Below are 6,531 nucleotides of genomic sequence, written 5' to 3' on the forward strand. Positions count from 1 at the left end.
AATTAGCCATGAATAATAGAACACAGCTCCTCTAGAATAGAAAAGAAAGTGCTGCTATACAGAAGCAGAATAATACTGTATAAATGTACAGAAATTTTAATTTTTAAGAGAAGTTCAAATTGGCAGGAGATGTGTTAGTATCTCCACTGACACTTTTCACAAACTTACAATAGGTAGCTGTAAAATATTGTTGGAGAGGAATTTAATTTAATTGCATCTCCTCCTTATGAACAACACTTTTTGAAGCACATCTAAAGTCAGTGCTAAGGTGTCTCTAAATTACCATTCAGACAGAGTCTATTCACTTCAGCTGGCCACGGTTTGACTGTACTTTCCTCTTTGGTCTATTGCTCTCTTTTAAATTGCAGAAACTATGTTATGAACAAAATAACCATAAGCTCTGTTGTTCCAGCACAGAGGCTTTTCCCAACCAATGCTGGAGCTGCTTTTTGCCTAACAGGAGAAAATTACAAACCCAGAGAAAGGAGAAGGATCATCTGTCCTATCAGTTTCCCTGCATAACTCCTGCAAGTCACTTCTGACAATGCAATGCAGAATGTAAGTCATTCGTTTGCTCTGGCAGAATGATTCCCACATTTTCAAAATACCCAAGTATAATGTGATTATGCTGAGTGACTACACAACTAAAACTGACCAAAAAGCCCATATGTCATTAGATTTCTACTAAATATAAAGGTCCAGCTTCATCAGGCTCTATGAACTTGTGTGATTTCAAGGTGTGTGGACAGTATGACAGAAATCCTTTTTTGCCAAATCTGATCTTAAGTAGTTTCTCTGTGTTATCAGTGCTGACCACTCAAGCTTTAAAGGGTAACATTTTTCTACTAGAATTCCAAACATATACTTTGATATTTTCCCCTTTTAATTTTGTAACATCCAGTGGTGGAGGATACATGAGGCGCCTCTAATATTTTTTTAGCTGATGGGAATCTCAACAGATTTTGTCCTAGATGTGTGTATGTGCTTTAGGAGAAGATCATACAAAACACCAGTATAAGTAAGTTATTTATTATCAAGATAATACCAAGAAGATAGGAGCATACAGTTGTAATGGATTGGAAAACAGAAAAAAAATTAGCCATTACTTTGCAGAAGACCTTTTAGCACTGCACAGGATGTTCCATTCCAGTTTACACATGGCCATCCTTGTGGGCCTGGGACAGACATCAAACTCTCTCTAAGGGTCCCCGTGCAGGCTCACAAGTGCATGACCATGATGTGGCACTTGCTAAGACTTCTTATCAATCCTAAGACACACAGAAAACCCCATATTTAATCTTAAAAACTACTTGATCACAAAAAAGAGGCTTAAACACAGCTATATCTATAGTTTGTACATCCTCATCATTCTGCCTCCCAAACTGAATCCTCATAACTCCTCCTCAGAGGGCAGCCAGGGTGTTTTATCTCTCCAAATTTTCTTCAGCCCAAGTGTAGGTAACACTCACAAAGGTTTAACTGTGGGTTGTAAAAGCCGGTGGGGATGGGCTCCACTAAACCGCAGGGAAGATTCAGTACTGAAAGATACGATGGAAAATTTGAGGTTTGCTATACAAACATGATTATGCCTGCGATATGCCTTTTTCTCTTTCTTTCTCTTGTACTACATGTATTCTGGAGAATCTTTGGATTCTGCAGCAGTTTGCTAATTATCTGTTATGTTATAAACAATCTTGTTTTGTTTTGTTGCGTGTTTTTTTTAATTGAGCTGTTTCTAATGATGCACAATTAATTACAACAGCTCTAAATTTTCAATTTAAAGTAGTTTAAATTATTTCCTAGGCTTTTCCCATAGGCAGAGACACTCTAGTAGTACAGTCCTGGTGAATCAGATTTAATAGGCATTTTGAAACAAACACAGCTGCAATTATGCCCAGAGAATTTCTGCCAACTTTTTAATAGTTTATTTTTATTGTAAAAGCATCTTTTAAATACCTTTGTTTCCCCTGGGATGGAAATGATTTTTTTAGAATATTTCATGCCAAATTTTGACTTAGTATGCTACCTAGTAATTTATTTCTTATTACCTAAAGGTCATGTTATCTTACAAGAAAATATAGAACTAATACAAGGCAACACTCTGAAAATAGAGATATTTGTGTTTTCTGTGATACATCCCATAGTTATTATTTTTATGTTACTCCTGATAAAGTGCTATGCAAACATTAAGGGAATCATAAAACCTAAGAACTCATTATTGCTCTGTCCTTATTTTATAAACAGGGAAAAGGGAGCACAGAAGTGGCCTGCCCATTGCAATAGGGAAACAAAATTAGAACTTTTGCTCCCATCTCTCAGACGACTCCTGAAAATACTTCGTGAGTAACAACCCATTTGTGAGACAATTGCCTTTGATTTTACTTCTGTAATAAGATTTGGACTTTTTCTTCCTTCATACTGTACAGAAAAAAGAGAAGATGCTTACGTTTTATTCATCGTGTTGATAAATGTTGTGTATCCAAATTTTGCACCATTTCTATGTTGCAGCTTGGAATCCAAATGAATGCTAAGCAGTGCCAGTCACCACATAGTACCTCTACCTGTATTTTCCATCAGACCACATTTTGCATATTAGACTGGCCCTGAAAGCTTCAATTTGTACATCTGAAGTCCAGCCTCCAACAGGAGCAATTTTCTAGAGTACTTATGTCCCAGGAAAAAGAAAGCAATAGACACAGTAGGAAATAAATTAGATAGGTAATTTATTTCTACTTGATTAACAAGAATTACAGAAAAAAAAATAAAAACCTTGATGGAAAAAATGTGAACATATTCATAACCACACCTTGATCATAGAATATTATCTTACAGTAAAACTGCTACTTAGATGCTCTGAATGAGGCACCAAGTAAATACCTTTGAATTTGGTTGAATTTAATTTCATTTGGTTATCTTTTTCATAGATAAACCATGATCCACTGACACTTCGTTCTGACAATCACTAATTTTGTTAAATTTAGCTTTAGCAGTATGCTGAGCTGAGGCTCCAGTCATACCTTTGATGGTGGCACCTCTCTGATTTGGTATGAGTCCAATGTGACATCACTGATTATTCATATCACCATTTTCATTTTAGGTATATCTCTCTTTACCTTCATCTCACTTTTTCAGACTGTGCTGATTGTGGTTCCCCCAATCTCAGAAGCAGTATTACAGGAATATGAAAGGATAAAGAAGGGAAAAAAAAATTTCCCCAAGAAATCTGTTCCACAGGTCTTTTTGTGTCACTAGCAATTACTATTGCCAGTATTCACATCTCAAATACTTACATACTTCCTTATACTGAACTTAAACATGTGTGGAGTCAGGTCAGGTTTTAATATCTCCTTATCTTTGTGTTTAATTTGACCTAGGTATGATTTCCAGACTCTACTTTAAGCAAGCAGATACCTGGAGAATGACAGAGGACACCGAAGCAACAAAAATGATAAATGTCAAGTAAAAAACCTAAAGAAGATATGAGTGATTTTCCATGCAGGCCAAATAGGATGGCATTGGAAGTCCTAAATTTTAGAAACACACCTCTACTGTAAAATAGATATTGAAATAATTATAGAATAATCTGTATTATATGACATGTTAACACTTTTAAAGGTTGGGGTTTTTTTATTCTTGGTGGTGTGCATTCCTGTTGGATTGCTTCAGAAGTGCAAAATATATTTATTTAGCCAGAAAGACTCCTGATAATTGTTCAATGGCTCTTGCTGTGCTGGAGAGATTTTGAATTATTATTGTTGCTCTGAGTGCAAGGCACTTCTGATTCATTTAACATTGTTTGGACAGCTGTGAAGAGAAATAAAGTGGCACAACATTGTTTTCCTATGCTGCTTTTCAAGTGACATAATTGCTTCAAATATTGTCTGAGATACCCACTGAGACAATCAGGAGACTTAATTTTAAATGAAGCAATATGTATCCCAATACTGAAAGCCAAATTGTGCACTGCAAATTGATGGAGGAAGTATTGGAATAGAGATCCCTGCTAAGCACTATGTTATGTACTTACTTGCCAGCCAGAGGTTACATATTTTGAGATAACTGCCAATTTTTATGTCAGATATACTAGACATTGCCTTAATTCTGTAAATTCCCTTTACAAATAACAGCAGAGATATTTGTGTGCCAATTGATTGCTCTTTCAATCTTTCATAGAAGATGCACTTGTTATCACGAACAACATGCAGTTATTCCTTCCGAGACACCATTTGTAGGTTGATTGCCTCCTTAATGTCATGAAGCAGTCTTTTGATTAAAGAGAGAAATGAGAAATTTTATGCTACTTCCTAATTTTACACCTCTCAGTGTAAATGTGTGTCTTAGCCTTGCTCTTCATTCAGAATAACTGCTAATTTCCCCAAACACAAGCTTCACCTCTGAGGTTGATCCCCCGGCCCACTTGTCCAGAGGCAGACCTTGTTTTTTCCTTTATCCAGGCTGGCCCACAAAATATCAGGTCTGTCCTTCACAGCCTTCTTTCTCCCTCATACAAATGCTCTTGTCCCATTTGCCTCACAAAACCAAAACCAAAACCAAAACTGTGTGCTTGGACCAGGCTATAACAGGGTAGTTTGCCTCCTAGCATCGTGGCAGGAGCTGTTCAGTTCACAAAATCATCAGGTCCAAGGCAGAGGTTGGGATTCCTATGCCGAGGCAGGAGGAGGGGAGATGTGCTCGTGTTTCATGAGTTAGTTTGGGACCTGTGGCATGGCTTAAAGTGAGCTCTTGTAAGCTTTGTACTGGAATTAGCAGTGCCCTTGTAAACAAGGAAGTCTCCGACACTCTCAGAAGAAATTCACTAGCATAGATGCAAAGGCTTGCTGATGAAATACTGTAAAGCTGCTTTACATCTTGCATGTCCTTTACACTTGAGCTTGCCCTGTCACTTAAGGGTCCCCTAGCAAAGTTCAGAGCTTTCTGGGAAGAAAAAGGGTCAGGGCCCAGGAGGGAACTTTGTGATTTTCATAGAAATAATGGGAGGAAACTAAACCAGAATCTACATCTTACCTTCTGGAGTTGTTATGCAGAGGAAAAAATCTTGAGGGGCATTTTTGATTATTTCTAATTTTCATGATTCTTGGCAGTTCTAAAACACAAACTAAAGGTTTTGTATTCACAGCATGGGATGGATGTATCCATTTTCCCTAATATCCTGTCACCAAGCAGACAAAAGTAGATGCTTGGAAGAAGTAAAAAAGAAAAGGTCAAAAATATAATGATGTTTCCTTAGAATATTTTTCTGGCCCCAGAGACTCCTTGAGTCTGAGATGGTGTCTTTGTAATTAATAACCCTCATTTTTTTCTTTTGATTTTTTTTTTTTAGTCATCTTTTGAACTCGTGTAGATGCTTTGCATTTGAAAAAAACTGTATTTACCTGCGCAATGTGAAAAATCAATTTCTTTCATTTTCTCTGAGTCTGCCATCTGCTACTGCTGTTAACTTGTAGTTCTTGCTTTGCCAGAGACTGTGAGCAGCCATTCCCAAGGTACCTCTCTGTGCATTTTTTTTAATGTGGCACTTTTCCCTACTCCTCACTCCCAGCTAATGTCTACTTATTAAAGGTCTCATATTTTCAAAAATAGTTCCAGCTTTTGAATATTTTTAATATAATATTTTGAATAGTACAGTTTTGAATATGCCTGTCACACTGCTCGTGATCTTTCCCAGTTATATTCTGCATTTTCTGAGATTGGGGGATGATAACTGCCCACGACAGTTCAAGATGTGACTGAACCATGGATTTATGCAGCTGGGTAATGAGATTCTCTGCTTGTTTCAAAGGCTGTTCTGTCTTAAAACTGATTATCCAGTGTAGCCCTGCAGCTCCTGTGTGCATATTGTTTGGAGACCTGTAATTATGTGAGAGTCTCAGCTTGCATTTATGAATTGCATAAACAAGTTTCTGTTTTCTGTGACTAGAGAAAAATTCTGCAGGAAGTAAAATCTGTAACTTTGAAATCGTGACCTAAGAGAAAAATAAAGGTGCATTATTTGGGAAGGGGGGATTATCTTTAAGCCTGATTTCATAATTTGAAGGTATATGTAATGTTTGCATGCATTTATTAGTATTTTGTGCCACTTACCATGCAGATTTGATGAGCTATCCATGTCCTCAGGCTAGCTCCATAGTTGGCATGGCCTCCACATTCTCCACACAGTCCATCTCTGACTGCAACCACACTGCTAAGAGATGTTCTTACACATGGGATCTCCCAAATCTGCCCAGAAACAGCTTGGGAGAGCAATGGTTGACCTGGGATGGCTCAGAAAGGTCCTAGGGCCTGCAGTCTTTAGGTTTTGGTGTCACAGCAGTATTTGGGAAAAAGATCAGGGACAATAATCTCTCCATGTGACTCCTCATTTTACTTCTGACAGTGACATGTGAGCAGCCAGAGTCCTTCCTGAGAACAAAAACGTAGTCTTGCTGATTTTTAAAATAAATTTCTGCCTCTTGCCTGTATTCTGAGGATCATGTCTGTCTGTTCTAAATCATCAAAGTCAAGGTCAGATAA

General features: G+C 37.5%; 1 long non-coding RNA gene across 1 annotated transcript; it reads left to right on the forward strand.

Annotated features, from left to right (window-relative positions):
- The first annotated feature begins 422 nt into the window (after window positions 1–422).
- Window positions 423–5,630, forward strand: LOC104692758. Its single transcript, XR_752398.4, has 3 exons — window positions 423–558; window positions 2,245–2,339; window positions 3,375–5,630. It is a non-coding gene; the product is annotated as an uncharacterized LOC104692758 (long non-coding RNA).
- Window positions 5,631–6,531: the final 901 nt, after the last annotated feature.

Source organism: Corvus cornix, chromosome 2 (genome assembly GCF_000738735.6).
Source record: "Corvus cornix cornix isolate S_Up_H32 chromosome 2, ASM73873v5, whole genome shotgun sequence".
Classification (NCBI taxonomy): domain Eukaryota; kingdom Metazoa; phylum Chordata; class Aves; order Passeriformes; family Corvidae; genus Corvus; species Corvus cornix.